Source organism: Pristiophorus japonicus, chromosome 2 (genome assembly GCF_044704955.1).
Source record: "Pristiophorus japonicus isolate sPriJap1 chromosome 2, sPriJap1.hap1, whole genome shotgun sequence".
In the NCBI taxonomy this organism is placed as follows: domain Eukaryota; kingdom Metazoa; phylum Chordata; class Chondrichthyes; family Pristiophoridae; genus Pristiophorus; species Pristiophorus japonicus.
In genome coordinates, this window is record NC_091978.1 from 143530421 (window position 1) to 143552985 (window position 22565).

Consider the following 22565-nt stretch of genomic DNA (forward strand, 5'->3'; position numbering starts at 1 on the left):
TAAAGTCCTGTCCCCTCAGTGCAGATTCACATGAGGCATGTAGTGATGTCGAGGTCACTCTGGACCTGCAGCTTTATTTCACAGCTCTGGAATGCTGCACTTGCCTGAGACCTGTCTTTATATACCTGTCTCTTGCAAGTGCACCCCTGGTGGTAAGGTATGCTGGTGGTTACAGGTCATATCTTATTACAGTCATGTATGTCATGTTAGGATACAGTTATATATAATAATGTAAGATACATGACAAATATTTGGGAATGATTGTTACTGACCAACAAAAGGGAATGTCAAGGTATAGTGGCAAGAGGTGGCCATAGCTGTCAGTGCCACTCACCGCCCCATACTCAGCAAACAGTACTGGAAACAAATGAGTAAAAGGAATCATCTTCTAACAAAGAACTGCACTAAGCCTCATCCACATTTAGAACCATCTTCCCCTCACTATTTAGAAAAACTTCTCCATCTAACCATGATTGTGAAGGAGATACAACAAAAACACTTACCACCCATTTACTCAATAATAAATATATCTTCCCTCACAGCCTCCCTTGAAAGGAAACATTGCCTGCCCCACATGATTGTCCTTAGCCACTGCACACATTCAAACCGCCAGAAGAGCTTTCTTGCTGTCAGCTGTTTCTGATATAGTAGCCAAATTTTAATGGCTGGTTTTAGGTTGAGTAAGATATGAAAAAGAAAAAATTCTCAAACCCGACTCCAACGCGCCCACTTTCAGTTTTAGCGTGGCCAGAGGGATGGTGGGTTGGTCATTATAATGAGGCTGCGTACCTCAGATTTTATCTGTCTTCCAGGTTTTACCGTGGCCGATCGGCTTTCTGGGGCCTCAGGGAATCAGCTAAAGGGAGGCGAGGACTGTTGTCTGGAAGAGGTAAGTGTTTTTCCTGCACTGCTTGTGAGCCAGTAGGAGAAGGAATGCTTCTCCTTGGCCCCCCAAGCTTACCTGCTTCAATCCCATGATCGGAGCCCCCCCAGGATCGGCGACTTCCTCTCCCCCTTCCAGAATTGACGACATCCCCATCCTCAAGGATTACTGACCACCCCAACTCCATAATCACTGACCTCCCTCACTTTCAGGATCGCTAACCTCCACCCCCACCAGGATTGCTGAACATCCTCCCCTTCAGGATCACCGACTTCCCACCCCCGCCCTCCAGGATCGTCTCCCCCACCCACATTATCACTAGAGCAGCAGCAGGCTACCTACCTGCTCCTGGACTATGGCCTCCTCCAACCATCTTGGAAATCCCACCCCAGTCAAGATGGGGGCCAATGTATTAGTAACCAATGACGATTCATAGGTTTACTTCCTTCTGGGAGAAAGATAACACATAACCGATGCTAGAGGTGTGCAATAGGTGGGGTTCCCCATTATTCCATCCACTCATTACACAAGGCGAAAATTGCCTGGAACTGTTGAGCATGCAGATCATACAGCTAGTGGGAAACAGGGAAATCGGAGGGCATGTGCTGACTGCAGGTTGATTATTACATTCTTCTTTTCCTTCTTGTACTCGAGAAGACACATAATCTGTCACTGAAGTGCATCATTAAATTATCATGTACCTCCATGTAATGAAAGTCACATGTGAACACTGGGCCTCAGCAGGACATTTCAATTTTCATCATTTCTTTCAGATATGACAAAACAAGAAGCAGAGAAGGGAACTGATCACTCAGAGCCCTCTTCTTTCATCTCTGCTAGCCCTGAATTACATACGGCATCCCTGGTAAACACTAGTCCTAATACACCCACTTGGGAGCGGGGGGTGGGGGGGTGCATTCTATAGTGACCCAGAGGGAAGCACCTGGGCTGAAAAATAGACTATGAGTGGGCAGGAGGAGCTAAGGCTGGAACAGGAGGAAGCAGACAAAGGTGGCTCAAGGTAACAAGACACGCTTCTTTTGCAAAGGATCCTTGAGAACTAAATCTCAGAAGTCCAGCGTTTAATAGAATAATCTTATCAGAGCATAGAACATATGTGAAGATGAGCACCATCTCCCATAGGGTCAGGTGGTGGGTTTATTGGAGGAGTCTACTCCCCATATGTGCGACCTGAGAGTAATGGATTTCTTCCAACCGTCCCATGGAGTGTGTGGCTGATCTGCAATGAATCCCCCAAACAAAACAGGCGTAAGACGTGTCTTAGCATCAGATGTGGATTCTCAGACTGCTACCATAGTGGCCTGGGTAATAGATTAGTGACGGCGGTCTCAAATCGTTTTGCAAGTTTGCAGGCAACCATCTCTCAGGGCTTCAGTGAACTGATTGGAATGATTACATGTGCTGTCCCGTTGATCAGAGGTCAGTCAGAGCCTGGTCCTAGTACTAGTGGCAAAACATGAAAATACTGTATGATGCAGCTGTCTCTCTGAATAGGGGCACATGCCGCTTTCCCCCCACCCCCTTAGATGCCTACACGTGTCAGTATCTGTGGAGAAATCAGACAAGTTAATGTTCTGGTATAACCCTTTATCAGAAGGTTAATGACATTTTCAGTTTTTGTTTCAGATTCTTGTGTTTGCAGTTTTTTTGCTTTTTTGTTGATATAGCAGATAGCATTGTCCAATGGAGCATATATTGTTATATGTCTGCAATCAATCATACCCTGCACTTTTGGGATTCCTGCAACTCGATAAAATAAGAGTACCCTCTCTCACTGTTGCTGGGGGCCCATGGGGAAGCTAATGGAGGAGGTTGCTTCTGTAAACAATGCATCTGTCACTTGTCGTACGACACTGGCTGTACGGTGCCTCTGGAAGTGATCTTGAGGTCAGGTTTGAGCAGACAGCACAACTGAAGGATAGCTTCTCTGGTAAAGTGAAGCTTCCAAAGGCAGTGGCCTGGACAGTATCGGGCGAGTGACGTAAGCAGGAGGACAGAGTTTTGGACAGGAAAGTCGGAAGTCCGGGTTTCCCCGCATGCTGCGGAGTTTTAACTCCTTGCCAGGACCACCCATTTAAAGAATCATGGGCCCAAATTTCCCCGTGAGTTGCATCGATTTTTTTTGGTGTAACTTGATTTTTCTGTTGTATCTTTTTAGTTGAAAATATGGCTATTTAATTTGTGCCAGTGTAAGTGTGCTAGTTGGGTTTTTTGTTAGGTCAGTTTTATTTTTCAAAAGGGGCCGTTTTTTTCTAAAAGGGGGCGTTCCCAGCCACTTACACCATTTATGCCAATTTGGCCAGAAAAAAGTTGTACTAAACTAACTTAGGGCAACGTATGTGTTCACTTTTGTCCGCACAGAAAGATTTTACTTACAGTTAAGGAATTGGCACAAGTAACAACATTTCAAGCACCACCAAGACCCTAAACCACTATGCAGGGACTGAGCCGTGCTCAAATCAGGGAATGATGAATCAGAAATCATGGAAGTGCTTGGCAATGCAAGTTTAAGATTCTCCCCTTCATACCTCTCCATGGCCACCCCCTCCCCCCTACAAAGTTGGTCTGGCTCGCCCGGGTCTGAATTTTCTTCTGTATCTTCAGGATTGGCATCAGGTTCTGCAAAATATATCAGAACAGTCAAATGGTTAGCAGCAGAGGAGGGGGCAGGATGGGTGGCATGAGTAGGCTCACACGTAGCAGGCCAGGCAGCAGGTTGATTTGAAGGGCCACGATTAATTTTCAGTACTTACCCTCTCCCTCAAGTGTGGGCCCAGCTTGTGCAATACTGATTGCTTTTCCCCAGGCAGGACCCATCGAAGCAGCGACCCTTTCTTCCAAGTGTGTCAGTAGGTGCAGATCTGGCAGGCCTCCTCCTGTTCAAGTGCTTTCCCTTTTGTTGTGGGTCAATTTTTTCTGCAAAGGTGAAAACATAACTTATTAAAGAGGGCATCTTTCTGCTGGGTGGGACATATACAGCTGGTCACATTTACAGATGCAATTCCATTGACAAATGAAAATATTACTTACACTAACTGCTTGACCAAGGTCCTGCCATTTCTTTTTATACTGCCTTCCATTTCTCGTGGTATTCACCACTGCACAGTGATCTTCTGCAACTTTGTTCCAGCGTTTATTAATTTTTTTGGGTGGCACTTTTGTGCAATCTCTGTTGGTTGTATCCAGCTCCTGCCATCTTTCCTCGATTACATTAACTAGTACCTCCACTTCATGATGCGTGAAATTCTTTGTTCTTGGTGCACGGTGTTGCATTGCTCTATTGAATTGACACTCAGTGATTTTTCAAAACATAAAGTCCTTATTTTGCTTGCAGCAATGAATGATTTTCACCTATGCAGCACTCCTTGTGGAAGTTTAGCAGCTGATTTCTTGCACAGTACGCCAAACAGCACTCCTATAGCTTTCAAAACATCAAGCAGGCATCCAAAACTAAATAAGAGGTTCTCCCTTTAAAAAATGGCCGATTGCCAATGTTATTGCCCCGCTGAGCATGCGCGAACGGTGCAACGCGCATGCGTGTGCTGCCGGCACTCTCACAGGCATTCCGATCAGGCCCCGCCCCCCTGCCGACACTGCGCGGCCAGCACAGACCTAGCTCCGCCCCCCCCCCCGCGTTCTGCGACACGCCACCTGGACAAACAGGCTGAGAATCGACCATAATTGCAAATTTTTTTTTGCCGCTGCTTTTGCTCTACAATGTCGGCGGGGGGCTCGGAGGTGCACTGTTTTACCTTCGTGGGGAAATTTGGGCCCTAAATCTGGTGACTATGATTTAAAATATTTATCTGCTCATCTTAAACAAATACAAAGACAGAAGGGATTTATTCTCTCTGATCTTCTGGCCAATAACATTCTGAAACTGAAACAGAAAAATCAATAAAATTATACCATTTCACTAATATTCTCAGACATGAAGAAGTAAGGGTGAAAAGTCTGTGTAGATAAATTTAACCTGACAGTTACAATTTCTCGGATGTGTCTTTTTCAGCTGAATCAGCATCTTAAATGATTGGCAAGAGTTGATTTATTTGCTGTGATTGTCAGATTGCCTGAATTGATTGTCAGTTATAATGGCTTAAAGCATTTAAGGCAGGCTGTGCAAACTCCTACCCAATGACCATATCTGCCTGCTGCGATTCAACTCTCTAACCAGGCAAATCAATCCTATGTGTGGTACATTTCTTGTTTGACTCTGTATCCGGTTTGAATTTTGTGGGCCGTGAGGTTTGAACAGACTAAAGATTTTTAATTGGTGGATGAATCCTAAATTAGAACACCGAGTTCTGTTAGTATGAGCAAGTTAAAAAATATGCAAATGAATAAGAACATGGATTTAAACTTATATGTGTGCCCCCTGTGACTTTATGATATGCACCCATGGAGCCCATGAAAACAAAATGATTGGTCATCCCTGCTATATTGTTAAATATGGCAAACCTAAAAGAGAAGGTTTTAGAGGAAGAATGATCTGAAGAAGTGGAAAATCTTGAAGAGGGGAAATAAAGAATAAAAATAAATTCTGCGACTGGAGTAACAGAACAAACAATTGATGAAGACAGACCCCTGAAACCTGAAACAGCACATTGTTAAATCCATTAAACTGGTCACACTTTAACACTATATAATGATATTTGTGGCTACGGATGCGCCATAATTTCAGCAGATGTTTCCAGACAGAGTACCATACTTTGGGGGAAAAAACAAAATGATACTGAATTTCCTTGGGCCTCGGGTCGGTGATCTAGTGTAAAACAGCTGGGAGAGGACCACCAGGAATGGGAAATGGAAAGCTGAAGATGAATGGAGAATAATTCCCACTGAGAATAGGAGTAAATGGAAGTTCCATCACCCCATAGCCATAGATTGCCTGGTTTATAAAAGGAAACAGAGCTGGTGGGATGTTGTCACCAGCCAGGTGTCTCGTAGCTGCCATCTCTTAAGTAATCTGGATGCTGGCAAGATACCAGTGGAAGTGGATTCCATGGGGTATTCAGTCTTGGGTGTTGGATTTCCACTGTTCTTGAACTTTTCAGCCAACACTCCCTAGCATATATGGTTCCGCATCTTGTACCCCTACTTATAGTCCATTCTGGCATAGGCATCTTCCCAACCTGACTTCCTGATATTGGAGGGTCGGGAGTGTAAATCACTGGCAGAGTTGCATTGAGGGATATTGACCACAAATATTTTTAAGAGGCTGCTGCAGCCTTTTAATAACTGTTACAGTGTCAAAAATTCAATCCCCAATTGTTCGAGCTCCTAAAGGGACCACATATTGGCACAGAAATTACTGTGCAGTATTTATACTGAAGAGATGCCAATGTTGAAAATTTGACCCGATAGTTTCAAATGGTGATTGATGCTTAGCATAAATTGATAAAATCTAAATCATTTTAAGCACTGTAATAAACTTGACATCAAGTATTAAAATATCACATATTATAGCAGTAAAACTCTTTCCAAAATTACAAAGTGCCTGGATTCGCGCTCCCCACGGGTGCATATGAGCTGCACCCACACCCCTAGGGTCCCCGCAAGTTCCGGGTTTAGGTATGCGAAGCACATGTGCCTAAACCGAGGACTTGCGATCTTGACAGATCGACCGTATCTGAAACTAAGGAGCCTCCATGGGTGGAGAGTTGGGCTAGTTGCCCAACTCCTGCCCAGCGAATGTCCTTCACATTCTTACGACAGATAAAAGCAGAAGTAAAGCCTGCTTTTGTCAGTATAAGACTATTAAAGTACAGAAACATAGAAACATAGAAAATAGGTGCAGCAGTAGGCCATTCGGCCCTTCGAGCCTGCACCACCATTCAATATGATCATGGCTGATCATGCAACTTCAGTACCCCATTCCTGCTTTCTCTCCATATCCCATGTGAGACATGAGCCTCGATCTCCTTGCCACTGTAAGAGAGAGGCTGTTGGAAGCTGGTCCATCTGGCACAGCAGCTACCCTTGGACAAGAGTCACTCAGGCTTCTAAGGTTCCAGGGAAACCATCACAGCCAGCTAGTGCTCAACATCATTCCCCTCAGGGAGAATCTTGCAGAAGTAATAGATTAGAAGCTACACCAAATAAGTTAACTTGAACAAAAAGGAGTTATGGTGTTAAAATGTCATGAGTCATGAGGACCAGAATGGATTATCACATGATGAAAGACTTATGGCAACTCCGCAGGTATCTGGCATTGACATGTAGCAACAGCTGATGAGCATCATACATTAGCTGAACATTTATAGACTGGATGCCCTTTCTGAAAGATTTTCTTAGGATCCTTTGTGTGGCACGTAAGTTCTGTCAATTGCCTCCTGCACTTTTGGGAAGCCAGTAAAGCTACAAATCTCTCTTTTTGTTTCTCTGGTTTGATTTGAAAAGAAATGAATTGTGCAGCCTTCCTGAAGAAAATATAAGTGTTCTTCTTGAGATAGTGGTGAGCTCATAACTGGCTAATGAGGCATAGGTACCTGATGTTGCCTGGAAATATTCAGATGCAAACAATTTAAGACCATGTCTTAAACTTTACACCAGCGTACTGCAACTGTTATTGCTGTTCTCCTGATGGAAATGGGCTGCAGGTCTTGATCCAGCAGTTGATATATTTCGGGGAGGCGCAACCCATGATGCCTCCTATAATGGGTCAACACGATCAATGGCCGCTTCTCCTACAACAGGATGCCTCCTATAATGATGAGGGTCCTACTCAATGGGATACCTGTCAACATGGAGCTGGATATGGGAGCGAGTCCATCTCTCATGGGCGCTCAACAATTTGAACAACTGTGGCCGCATAAAAGAGACAGACCAAAACTCACAAGGGTCGACACCAAACTAAGGACCGATACCAAATAAATCGTACCAGTCCTCGGCAGCGCCATGCTCTCTGTCACACACAAAGGGACAGTGAACCGACTTCCCCTGTGGATTGTCCCCGGAGACCCCCCAGCACTGCTGGGGAGAAGCTGGCTGGCAAAACTAAACTGGAAATGGGATGAGGTCCATGCCATGTCATTAGAGGAACGGACCTCCTGCTCAACAGTTATAAAGTGATTTGAACATCTCTTTCAGCCAGGTGTGGGCACTTTCAAAGGTGTCAAAGTCAAAATCTACATCACACAGGATGCTCGACCGGTCCATCACAAGGCCAGAGCTATACTCTATGTGATGAGGGAAAAGATTGAACACGAACTAGACTGGCTTCTGCGGGAAGGCATTATATCACCTGTGGAATTTAGCGACTGGGCAAGTCCCATCATCCCAGTCATGGATCCGTACGAATTTGTGGGGACTACAAATCTACCATAAACAGAGTCTCCCTATAGGACCAGTACCTGCTGCCCAGAGCGGAGGACTTATTTGCCACATTGGCTGAAGGTAAACTTTTCCAAAATTAGACCTCACATCTGCGTATATGACGCAAGAATTGACCGAGGAATCCAAGCTACTCACCACCATCAACACACATCGAGGCCTGTTCATGTACAATCGATGCCCATTCGGCATCAGGTCGGCAGCTGCCATATTCCAGCGCAACATGGAGAGTCTGCTCAAGTCCATCCCGGGGACAGTTGTATTTCAAGACGACATACTTATCACGGGCAGGGACACCAACTCCCATCTCCGTAATTTGGAGGAAGTACTAAAGCGGTTGGATCGGATAGGCCTACAAATCAAGAAATCCAAGTGCCTGTTTCTCGCACCTGAGGTTGAATTTTTGGGCAGAAGGATTACCGCTGTTGGAACCCGCCCAACAGAGTCCAAAACAGAAGCAATTCGCCTGGCACCCACGCCCCGGAATGTCTCAGAACAGCGCGCATTTCTCGGGCTACTCAATTACTTTGGGAACTTTATGCAGAACTTAAGCACGCTGCTGGAGCCTCTCCACGTGCTACTCAGGAAGGGGTGCGATTGGTTTTGGGGGTACGCCCAGGAACGCGCCTTCAATAAGGCACGCAACCTTCTGTGTTCCAACAGTGTTTTGACTTTCTTTGACCCAGGTAAAAAGCTAGTTCTCACATGCGATGCGTCAGCATATGGGGTCGGGTGCGTTTTGCAACATGTCAATAGTGCGGGCAAATTACAACCCATAGCTTATGCCTCCATGTCACTTTCGCAGGCGCAGCGCGGGTACGAAATGGTAGAGAAGGAGGCGCTCGCGTGCGTGTACGGTGTCAAAAAGATGCACCAAAACCTTTTCGGGGCCAAGTTCGCGTTAGAAACTGACCACAAGCCCCTCATGTCCCTACTATCCGAGAGCAAGGCAATAAATGTCAACGCCTCGGCGCGAATTCAATGGTGGGCACTCATGCTGGCGTCCTACGACTATACCATAAGGCACAGACCAGGCACAGACAACTGTGCTGACGCGCTCAGCAGGCTATCCCTGGCGACCACGGAAGGGTCTGACGAACAGGACTGTAAGATAATCATGGCAATCAATGCCTTTGAGTCCACAGGTTCGCCCATGATGGCTCGCCAAATCAGAGCCTGGAGGGCCAGCGACCCAACATTATCCTTAGTAAAAAGATGTGTCCTAACCGGTGACTGGGCAGGGGCTCGCGATACCTGCCCCGAGAAATTAAAACCCTTTCACAGGCGCATGCATGAGCTATCACTACAAGCAGACTGCCTGATGTAGGACAGCCGAGTAGTCATGCCTCTGCGTGGCAGAGAGGCATTTGTCCGGGAGCTCCACGGCGAGCAGCCGGGGATCGTTCTCATGAAGGCCATAGCCAGATCCCAGGTCTGGTGGCCTGGTATTGATGCGGACTTGGAGCTCTGCTTCTGAAGGTGCACCATTTGTGCCCAACTCAGCAGCGCCCCCAGGGAGCCTCCACTGAGTCCCAGGCCTACCAAACCATGGTCGCGGGTGCACGTAGACTATGCGGGCCCATTCATGGGCAAAATGTTCCTCGTAGTTGTAGATGCATTTTCAAAGTGTATCGAATGCACCATTTTAAACTCGAGCACAACCTCCACCACTGTGGAGAGCCTCGCAACCATGTTTGCAACGCACAGAATCCCTGACATATTGGTCAGTGACAATGGTCCGTGCTTCACCAGCGCAGAATTCCAAGACTTTATAATTGACCACGGCATAAATCACGTCAAGACGACACCGTTCAAGCCGGCCTCCAACTGCCAGGTGGAGAGAGCAGTGCAAATCATTAAACAAGGCATGCTTAAAATCCAAGGTCCCACGCTGCAAGGTTGCCTGTCGCGACTGCTGCTGGCATACAGATCTCGTCCGCACTCGTTGACTAGGATCCCCCCCGCGCAACTGTTGATGAAAAGGACTTTAAAAGCAAGGCTCTCATTAATCCTCCCAGACATGCACGAAGTCATTGAGGCAAAGTGCCATAAGCTGACTGAGTACCATGACAGAAATTCGAGGGGGAGATGGAATGTGATAGGGGACAAAGTGTTTGTACTAAACTATGGCAGGGGTCCCAAATGGCTTGCAGGGACAGTAACAGGCAAAGAAGGAAACAGGCTACTGGTAGTACAAATGGACAATGGCAAAACTGCCGGAGGCATGTAGACCAAGTCAAAAGCAGATTTACCAACAACACTGCGGAACCAGAGGCAGACTACAATGTGGAACTCGCACCACACCTGGTGGACAGACAGAGGGAACAACCTGAGGAAAGGGCAATCCCAACAGACAGCCCAGGTGAGTCAACAACAATCACACCAATCGAAACCAGCAAGATACCAGGCGAGATACCAGCAACCACACCCAAAGAAAAACAGACACCAAGGCAAACAACTGAATCACAACTCAGACGCTCCACGCGAGAGCGTAGACCACCTGAGAGACTGAACCTATAAAGACAATAAGACCTTGGGGGAGGGTGATGTCATGTATCTTACATTATTATATATAACTGTATCCTAACATGCTATACATGACTGTAATAAGATATGACCTGTAACCACCAGCATACCTTACCACCAGGGGTGCACTTGCAAGAGACAGGTATATAAGGACAGGTCTCAGGCAAGTGCAGCATTCCAGAGCTGTGAAATAAAGGTGCAGGTCTCGAGTGAACTTGACTTCACTACATGCCTCGTGTGAATCTGTACTGAGGGGACAGGACTTTACAGTAGCACTTTGAACAAACTGAGTTAAAGTGGTAACAAAAGTCCTGACTCAACCCCTAAAGTATTTAAAAGTTGCTATTTTTTTAAATTCATTCATAGGTTGTGGTTGTCCATCCCTATCGGCAAAGAAATATCAAACCTTCATACCTTCATAAAGTGGTCTTATAAGAATACAAGAAAATAAGAATTAGCAGATGGAGTAATCCATCTGGCCCCTCGAGCCTGCTCTGCCAATCAATAAGAACATGGCTGAACTACTACATCAACTCCACTTTCCTGCACTATCCCCATATCTCTTGATTCCCTCAGTGTCCAAAAATCTATCGAGCTCTGTCTTGAATATACTGGGGTTGAGAATTCCAAAGATTCGCAACCCCCTGCATGAAGAAATTTCACCATATCGCAGTCCTAAATGGCCGACCCCTTATCCTGAGACTGTAGAATCATAGAAATTTACAGCACGGAAGGAGGCCATTTCAAACCATCGTATCCGCGCCGGTCGAGAAAGAACTATTCAGCCCAATCTAGACACTCCAGCTAAAAGAAACAGTCTCTCAGCAACTACCCTATCAAGCCTGTAAAGTCCTTACTCTACAGTATGAAACCACACGAGGCACATTCTGGGGACAAGGTCACTCTGTGACCTGCTCTCTTTATTCACAGGACTCCAAAGACGATGACCCTGCATGGGACCTCCCTTTTTATACCTGTGTGATCAGGTAAGGAGTGTCTCCCACAAGTTCATCCCTTGTGGTCAAGGTGTGCATCGAGGTTGAGTGGAAACAGTAATACAGTGGTGTTACATTGTGGTTACATACATGACATCACCTCCTCCCCCAAAGTCGTATTGGGATCATAGGTTTAGTCTTTCAGGTGGTCTACGCTCCCTCGTGGAGCACCGCAGTTGGGGCTCTGGTTGTTGGACACTGACGTGAGTGTCTGCGGTCACTAACGTGACAGTTGGACACTGACGTGAGTCCCTGCGGTCAGCCCAGACAGGCCTGATCACCGCAGGGACTTTGCATTCTTCTGATTGCTCTTGTTGCTCGTTCACTGGCGGTGTGGTGAGTTCCATCTCATGGTCTTCTTTAGGTTCCTCCGTGTTGATGCTGAATCTTTTTTTTACTTGGTCCAGATGCTTACGGCATACCTGACCGTTGTTGATTTTTACCACGATGACCCCATTCCCCTCTTTGTCAATTACAGTGCCCTCAAGCCATTTGGGCCCCATGACGTGATTGAGGACGAATACAGGATCATTTATTTCGATACATCTCCCCCTCGAATTACGATCATGGTATTCATTTTGTGACTTGCGCTTGCCCTCAACTGTGGCGGTCAGGACTGGGTGAATGAGGGACAACCGAGTTTTGAGTGTCCGTTTCATTAGTAGCTCTGCGGGCGGGACCCGCGTGAGTGAGTGCGGTCGGAATCTATAGGCCAGCAGGAGACGCGATAGGCGGCAATGTAGGGAGGGTCCTTGAATCCTGAGCATACCTTGCTTAATGTTTTGGACCACACGTTCCGCCTGGCCATTGGAGGCCGGCTTGAACGGCGCAGTCCTGACATGGTTGATGTCATTGCCCGACATAAACTCTCGGAATTCGTAGCTTGTGAAACATGGGCCATTATCACTAACCAGGATGTCCGTCAAGCCATGGTTGCAAAGATCGCACGTAGGCTTTCCACGGTGGTGGATGATGTGCATGAATTCAGAATGCTGCACTTGATCCATTTCGAGTACGCATCTACCACAATAAGGAACATCTTTCCCATGAACGGGCCCGCGTAGTCAACATGAATGCATGACCATGGCCTGGTGGGCCAGGGCCACAGGCTGAGCGGGGCCTCCCTGGGGGCATTACCCAGCTGGGCACACGTCGTGCACTTGCGAACACAGTGTTCCAGATCTGAATCAATTCCAGGCCACCAAACGTGTGACCGGGCAATGGCCTTCATCAGCACAATGTCTGGGTGCTCGCTGTGGATTTCCCTGATAAATGCCTCCCTGCCCTTCTGGGGCATAACTACCTGGCTGCCCCATAGTAGGCAGTCGGCTTGGATGGAGAGCTCATCCATCCGTCTGTTGAACGGTCTGACCTCCTCAAGGCATGCTCCGTGTGCGGGCGCCCAATCCCCAGTCAGGACACATTTCTTAATCAGGGATAGGAGGGGATCTCTGTTTGTCCAGATTTTGATCTGGCAGGCTGTGGTGGGGGAGCCTGCGCTGTCAAAGGCATCGACAGCCATGACCATCTCGGCGTTTTGCTCCACTGCCCCCTCAGTGGTGGCCAGTGGAAGCCTGCTGAGCGCGTCAGCACAATTTTCAGTGCCAGGCCGGTGCCGGATGGAGGAGTCATAAGCAGCCAGCGTGAGAGCCCATCGCTGTATGCGAGCTGATGCGTTGGCATTGACAGCCTTGCTGTCTGACAACAGGGATGTTAATTGCTTGTGGTCCATCTCTAATTCAAGCTTCCTACCAAAGAGGTATTAATACATTTTCTTTACACCATAGACACATACAAGCGCTTCCTTCTCGACCATCCCATATCCCTGCTCTGCTTGAGAGTGCAACCTGGAGACATAAGCCACAGGTTGTAGTTGACCCTCAGCATTTCCCTGCTGCAACACGCACCCAACCCCATAGGACGATGCATCACATGTCAGAACCAAGTTTTTGACAGGGGTCGTACAGGATCAACAACTTGTTTGAACAAAGTAGGTTTCGCGCCCGATCAAAAGCCCGTTCCTGACAGTCCCCCCAAAACCAATCGCAACCCTTACGCAGGAACACGTGTAGCAGCTCCAACAACGTGCTCAAGTTCGGCATAAAGTTCCCGAAATAGTTCAACAGTCCCAGGAATGAACGCAACTCCGATGTGTTGCAGGGCCTGGGTGCTCATCGAATCGCCTCTATTTTGGATTCGGTGGGCCGAATCCCATCTGCAGCAACCCTCCTGCTTAGAAACTCAACCTCAGGAGCTAAGAACACACATTTAGACTTCTTGAATCGCAGGCCTACCAGGTCCAGTCGGTGTAGCTCCTCCTCCAGGTTGTGGAGGTGTTCCTCGGTGTCTCAACCCGTGATGAGGATGTCGTCCTGGAATACGATCGTTCCAGGAATGGATTTAAGCAGGCTTTCCATGTTTCGTTGAAAATTCACAGCCGCTGATCGAATGCCAAACGGGCACCTGTTATAAATGAACAGTCCCTTGTGCATGGTGATGGTGGTCAGTAGTTTAGATTCGTCGGCCAGTTCCTGGGTCATATAGGCTGAAGTGAGGTCCAACTTGGTGAACAGCTTGCCGCCTGCCAGCGGAGCGGGTATTGATCTTGTAGGGACACTCAATTGATGGTGGTCTTGTAGTCGCCACAGATCCTGACCGAGCCATTCGCTTTTAGGACGGGAACGATGGGGCTCGCCCAATCGCTGAATTCAACAGGCGAGATGATGCCCTCGCTCAACAGCCGGTCCAATTTGCTCTTGATCTTTTCCCGCATCACATACGGCACCGGTCTGGCTTTGTGGTGCACTGGCCTGGCATCCGGGGTGATGTGTATCACTACTTTAGTGTCTTTGAAAGTCCCGACGCCAGATTGGAATAGTGAATCGAATTGTTGTAGGACTTGTGAGCACGAACTTCGCTCCACAGATGACATTGCATGAACATCCCCCCATTTGCAGTTCATCTCGGCTAACCAGCTCTTCCACAACAGTGTGGGACCATTGCCCGGGACAATCCAGAGCGGCAGCAGTTTCACTAATTAATTGTGTGTGACAGCCAACATTGCACTGCCTAGCACCAGAATGATTTCTTTAGTGCAAGTCCTTAATTGTGTCTCAATACGTGCTAATTTGGGTCTACTGGCTTTAAGTGGCCATAGTTTCTCAAATTGCTGAACGCCCATGAGTGACTGGCTGGCCCCAGTGTCCAGCTCCCTGCGTACTGGGATACCGTTTAATAAAATCCTCATCATCATTGGTGGCGTTTTGGTGTATGAACTGTGAATATTCGCGACATGGACCCGCTGAACCTCGGCGTCCATCGATTTGCCCCAAAAGTCATCCTGCCTCAAAGAACCCTCTTGGTCCATCCGCCTCATATATTAGTCTGGTTGCAGACTTCCTGCACATTCGAGCTAAGTGGCCACTGAGATTTCAGTTCCTGCAGACATACTGTTGAAATCTGCAAGGTCGAGCTGAGTGTTTTCCCTCACACCTCCAGCATGAGTTAAAGTTTCCATTGTTGGGAATAAAAGGACTATGGCCAGGCATTCTGCGCTGACTGTCCTTTGACTGCTCTTAAGTATCCTATTGGTGGGTGTCAATGGCCCCATCCCGGGCCGCATTGTCCACTGTGATGGTTTGAATGTCTGTTCAGCCTGCCAATGTCTCTGTTGAAGTCCTACTCTGAGGTCTATTGCTGCCTGGGGAGTGTCGGACTGCCCCTGCCTGCCTGCGGGGCTCTGAGTCGCATTGATGATGTTGACTCCCTGATCCATCGCCGCATTAGAGGCAGAATTGCGCTTGTATATTATTTTTGTCTCTTCCTCTCCCACCATGAAAGTTTGAGCTATCAACGCCGCCACTTCCAAGGTCAAATCCTTGGTCTCAATTAATTTGCGGAAAATTCACACATGACCGATGCCCTCGATAAAGAAGTCCCTTAGCATCTCCCCCCCTGCAGGCGTCCGTGAACTTACAGAGGCTGGCCAAACGCCGGAGGTCCGCTACGAAGTCCGGTATGCTCTGTCCTTCACGACGTCGGTGGGTGTAGAATCTGTGTCGGGCCATATGTATGCTACTCGCTGGTTTGAGGTGCTCCCCGATCAAATTGCTAAGTTCTTCAAAGGTTTTGTCCGCCAGCTTTTTGGGTGCTACTAAGTCCTTCATGAGCGCATAAGTCTTTGGTCCGCAGCTGGTCAAAAGATGAGCCCTTCGCTTGTCGGCCGCTGCATCCTCCAGCCATTCTTTCGTAACGAAGCTTTGCTGAAGCCTCTCGACAAAATCGGCCCAGTCTTCCCCAACACAGTACCGTTCCTCTGTGCTATCGATGGCCATTCTCGTGGGTCGTAAATTCCCGTTTCTCGTCGCCACTTACTCTACAGTATGAAACCACACAAGGCACATTCTGCGGACAAGGTCACTCTGTGACCTTAACTCTTTATTCACAGGACTCCAAAGACAATGACCCTGCGTGGGACCTCCTTTTTTATACCTGTGTGATCAGGTAAGGAGTGTCTCCCATAAGTTCACCCCTTGTGGTCAAGGTGTGCATCTAGGTTGAGTGTATACAGTAATACAGTGGTGTTACATTATGGTTATATACATGACAAAGCCCTCTAAGAATGTTATGCTTTTCAATGAGATCGCTTCTCATTCTCCTAAACTGTAGAGAATACAGGTCTATTCTACTCAACCTTTTCTCATAGGACAGCCCTCTCAATTCAAGAATCAATCTCGTAAAGCTTTGTTGCTTCCCCTCCAAGTCAAGTAGATCCTTCCTAAGGTCAGGAGATCAAAACTGTATACAGTACTCCAGGTATGGTCTCACTAAAGCCATCTATAATTGCAGCAAGACTTTCTAACTCTTAGGACTGGATTTTCGGTCTTCTGCCACCCCGTTAGCTCCCCGGAAGGGAGGTCATGGCAGCGGTAAGCACTTCCGGGCAGGCACTTCCAGCGCCTTGTCGGGACATTCAGTGCCAGTTTTGACGGGGCACGGTGCATTACCGCCCAGAAGAGGCGAGCCAGTGTGCAACACCTCTGGTTGCAACAGCGGCTTGATTTTTGGCTACTGCCCGATCTGTAGCACTCTATAGAGCGTCCTGCTGGGACCGCCTGTGACAGCAAGCGGTCTGAGCTGCAGCAGCCACAGTGAGGTGAGTAATATCGACCTCGTGTGAGTGTGAGTGTGATTGCTTTTTTTTGCAGTTTATGTTGTGGTGACATGAATTATTTATTGGGAATGATTTTGGTGGGGTTTTTTCAGGTATTTTTTTCCCCCAGGCCTCGCTTCGAGTGCTCCGAGGATGGCTGTTTAGCTCGGGATTTTCACTTGCTCAGCCGGCCTAGCGCCCTAAGAGAGGTGTGCAACACCTCCCTTAGTGCTCCGCCCCACACTCAGGGTCCAGCAGTTGAAATTTGCTGACTGAGGCGCAAACTGTTCCCGGGTGCAAACTTTACTATCCTGCTGCCTTAAAATGAGCAGAACCGAAAATCCAGCCCTTATACTCCAACTCATTTGCAATAACAGCTAACATCCCATTTGCTTTCCCAATTGTTTGCTGTACCTGCATTTTAACTTTCTGTGATTCGTGTATGAGGAAACCAAAGTCTCTCTGAATACCAACATTTGCTCGTCTCCCACCTTTAAAAAATAATTCTGCTTTTCCATTCTTCCAAACACCTCGCATAGCACTATCAGTTGCAGGATAATATCATGAGTCAGCATAAGGAAATACCAGGCCATTTCAATCCCAATAAACTCCCAATGACACCCAGCAGACAGCCAGTTCGCTTACTCCTCCTAATTAGAAGTGTTTGGAAGATTCACATGGTTAGATAGTCTTTGGTTAAGATATACTGGGATAACAGGGAAATGAATCGGGCAGCTCAGTTTTCATACTGCACTTGCTGGCTGCAAACTGTGTCAATAGGGATATCTTCAGGGTTATTGTCTTTTCAGCTCATTCATACAGCTGGGGTTCCTTCTTCAACTGCTGCATGGTTAAGTCTGAATGGTAAAACTGTATACTGTACAGCAGATAATGGGATCTCGGAGACCCTATTCTGCTGCCACTTTTTCAAGGGGCCAGTGATCATATATTTTCCCTATTAAACAACATAATGGTGCATTTATGCATAACAGATTGACTAATGTTGTACATGTTCCTATTGTAGCATGGAGAATCCAGTCTCATAAGAGCTCAAGGATATAGTCACTGTCACTGCCACTGGCAGTATTGCATTCTACGTGGAGCTTCAACACGGCAGGCGAGCCCCAGATGAGCAGAGGAAATGTTTCAAGGACACCCTGAAAGCCTCCTTGACAAAGTGTAACGTTCCCACCGACTCCTGAAAATCCCTGGCCCACAACAGCCCAAATTGGAGGAAGAGCATCTGGGAAGGCGCTGAGCACTTCGAATCCCATTGCTGAGAATAAGCAGAAACCAAGCGTAGACAGCGGAAGGAGCATGTGTCAACCCAGGTCCCCACCCACCCTTACCTTCAACCACTGTCTGCCTCACCTATGACAGAGACTGTAGGTCCATGTTGGACTCTTCAGTCACCTGACAACTCACTTTTAGAGTGGAAGCAAGTCATCCTCGACTCCAAGGGACTGCCTATGTTGATGATACTGCCCTGTGGTTGGCATTCCAGCTGATAGCCCAACCAAGTGGAGCAGCACTGACCGACAGTTTCCTTAAAAAAATTATCACTTAAATGTATCTGAGTCGATAAATGCAGCCCCAATTGAAGGCCCCTCTGGTGCAAGTGAACCTGCCTGAATGAGAGTTGAGACGAGCTTTGCCCTGCCTTCACCAACCTTCTTCCATCAATTCACTTCTCAACTGAAATGTACTCAATGCAATACCCATTCATTTTCATTCAGTAGTAATCAAATAATAATTAGCTGTTTAGCTTTAATTAATCATTTCTTGAAAGCCAGAAAGTTACTGGCCTTTAATGCCTATTATATATGAGTAGGCTGAGCACATATTCCTGGCTTGAAGATCAGGGAATTGCATGAAGATGTATTATCATATCTTTAAGTGAAATTCAGCATTCAAATAAAGCTCTTGCATATTTTGTCTGACAGTACCGCAGACCCAAAAGGTTGCACAGAAAATTATGCACTGTGAGTTGAGTGTGAAGCAGGCAAAATGAACCCCCACACAATTATACAGATCTTCCATAGCTTACATGCTCTGCAAGAAAAGATCTCACTTATCAGAAGATCTATCTGTTAATATTCCTGTAATCAATAATATTGAAACTTATCTACCTCTCTTTCCTTCTTTTAAGACGCTCTTTAAAACCTACTCTTTGTCCAAGCTTTTGGTCATCTGCTGTAATTTCTTCTTATGTGGCTCGGTGTCAAATTTATCTGTTTTGTCTTAAAGCATTCCTGTGAAGTGCCTTGAGTGTTTTACTACGTTAATGACGCTATATAAATAGAAGTTGTTGCTGTTGTTTTGAAGGTTCGAACGGTGTTATTACTAGGACATGGAGTGCGGTGTGAAGTCCTTGAGGTCTTCCAAGTATATTTTCTGAAGGTTAATTGTAAATCTTTGCAGCTCTTCATTTTACTTACACTCTCTGTTGGTTTAGACAGCTTCTTTAATTCACAAAATCACAAGATAAATACAGAATGAAGGCAGCCATTAGGGCGATCCTAATTTAGCCATCCAGAAACATCCTTTAATTGTCCCCATTGTTGCACCCAATTGTTTTGTAAATAATAATAGGATGTTTGCTTCCACTATTCTGCCTGGAGCTCCATTCTGAGCATTTATCATTTTTTCGCCTTTCATTTTTTTTCGGCGAAAACGGTAGCGATATGTGAAAATGAAAGTTTACAGTGCGCTGCCATTTTGAAGCCGAACTTTCAGGTTTTATGTCGGTAAGGGGGGCATTGCACGAGGCTTCGTGATGCAAAAACACGAGTTTCGCCAAATTTAGTCTGGGGCTGGGAGCACTGCGATAGAGGCCTTGGGGGAGGGGTGTGGGGGGAGGAAGTAAAATAAAATTGCAAAATACTTTCCAAAAACATTCACAAAACCCTTAGTTAGCAATCGCTGCAAAAGAATAAAAAAATAAAAAATGTAACTTACCTTTTTTGCAGGTTTTCATACTTACCGCTGCTGGCAGGGCTGCACTGACAGTTTTGACCTGTTGCTATTCTGGGCATGGCGTATGGGTCGGGAGAGAGCCGAAAGTTCAACGCAAATGCAATCCGCGGCATTGCACGTCGGCGCACCTCTCCCCGGTGGTACTTAGAAGTGCCCGGGGTTTGCAACCAGGCTTTTGCACAGAGGGTCAAATCGTGACGAAAACCAGGTCGCAAACTTCTCACAAATCCACCCCCAAGTGTGAAAAAAAACTTCCTGATGAGACCTACATTGCGTTTTTACTAGTTTGAACATGAGTTTTAGAATTGAGTTTGAAATAATTTTTTGGATGTACCTTTTCCATACTTTCTATTATCTTATATACCTTTGTAAAATCAGCTCTCAGTCATCTCCTTTTAAGACGGAAAAGCCCAAGGCCAAGAAATTGCATTACGCCCCATTTGGTAGTGGTAACATCCGCGAGGCGGGACTTTTTGTGCCAGGACGGAAGTCCCGCCCCACACTCAAAATTGGGGTTATCCCCGGGAGGAAGTGGAGCGCAAAAAAAAGTGCTCCACTTCATCTCTGGAGTGCTAACGGGACAGACGGGCCAAGAGCAGGGCACAGCGCTACGCACTGGGCCGTGCAGCGCTGCCGCATAGGTGGGGCTCTCCCCTTCATTAAATCTGCAGGGCCCTACCTGGATCACCAGGGAGTGGGGTGCTGTGCCACCAGCCCGGCACTCAAGCGGAGTGCCAGACTGTCAGATCGTGGTACGGTCCCCGCGTTCAAAGCAGCAACGGGTCGCGATGAGTAAGTCAGCACATTTTTTATTGACCCGTCCACCACCTCCCCTTTAACATGCCCCGCAAGCCTCCTGGTGCCCCGTTCACGTCCCCATGAAGCTGTCACTGTTATCGCCCAACACAGCTTCATGGGGCATGGAACAATTTTTGTTCCGGAACGAAAACTGGGTGCTGCGCATGGTGATGACGTCGTCACCGGCAGCGCAATGGAGCGGGATGCTACCGGTTATCACCACCGCTAAGCCTCCACAGAATTTAGTGGGCGTCGTTAGCGGCGCCGAGCCCAGGCAAAATGTCATTTGCGCCCCATTAGTGGCCCCCAATGGGAGGCGCAAACTACTACAATTTCTTCCCCAAGTTTCTTTAGTCTTTCTTCATAACTTAAAGTTCAACACTCTTCTCTGCATTGTCAGTAGGGCTTCTATGTACCGACTTTGTCACAGTGACCAGAACTGGATACAATACTCAAGGTGTGGTCTGACAAGGAGCGTTATACAGTTAGAGCAGGACTTCCTCGGATTCATATTCTACTGTGTTGCTATATAGCTTAGCATTCTATTGGCTTTGTTGATTGCTGATTTGCTGTGGTTAGGGCTGTCTCACAGTACTTTACACATAATTTAATCTGCCAGCATTCTACCCACTTACATACTTTAATAGTCCAACACAGTCTATAATTTCTGAGCTGCCTGCCTCCTCCAATGCCTAGTTTGATATTACCTGCAAAGTTGGTCAGTTTGCATTAAGTTTCTGAATTCAGGTAATTAATGTAAATTAGATGTATTTGTGGTCCCAATACCAAGCATTGAGGCACCCAACCCCTTTTTGATGTAATTCTTCCAACAAGTACTCATTGTTTTCAACCCTTCAGATAATCTCTTATGCATTCTCAGGAATTACAGCTTTGCGTTTAATTAATAACCTTTTGGTGGAGCCCCCTGTTTAATGTCGATCTTATCTCCACTGTGATTAAATCCTACCCAAATACTGTCAATCCTCCTCTATCCCACTGTAAACTATTATAACCAGGAATATCAAAATCTAGCCCTGTCGAAGCTTAAGCCACATCTCTATTATAGATACTACATTCTATGGGTAGAAATTCATCTCAGGCGGTGGTGCAAAACGGGTGGAATTGGATCGGCCAGCTATTCTACCAGTGCCTGATATTCAAATCCATTGCAGTCAACGGAACTAAGTATCAGGTGTTGCGTATAATAGTCGGCCGATCGGATACTATACGTTTTGCAACACTGCCCGTGATGAATTTCTATCCTATATCTCTATGATTATTAATTCTTCTAACTCTCCATTTTTATATTTAATGATTTATGCATTCATAAACATACCAATGCATTCTTTGCAATATTGCCATTTATTCCTTTTCTTGGTTTTCTCAATTAATTTTTGATATCCCTTTTCCCATCTACAACAGTGCTTTTAATAAAACATAGAAACATAGAAAATAGGTACAGGAGTAGGCCATTTGGCCCTTCGAGCCTGCACCGCCATTCAATAAGATCATGGCTGATCATTCCCTCAGTATCCCTTAATAGAAACATTATTATTTCTGCTAAGCCTTCTGTTTCTGTTCCAACCTTTTAATTTAATCTTGCTTTCCCACTCTAGTCTGAACCCTAACTTTCCCCACCCAACTGTACCAGTTTAGAAACATAGAAACATAGAAATTTACAGCACAGAAGGGGGCCATTTCGTGTCCGCGCTAGCTGACAAAGAGCCACATGACCCTTGGTCAGCAGCCCTAAAGGTTTAAATCCTCACCCACTGATCTGTAAGGAGGTTGTTGTTGCTTCGGTTCAGGTAAATGCTCTCTCTTCAGTGTAGCCTCCCTTGTTCCAGAACTCACTCCAATGCTTCAGGAATGTGAACTGTTA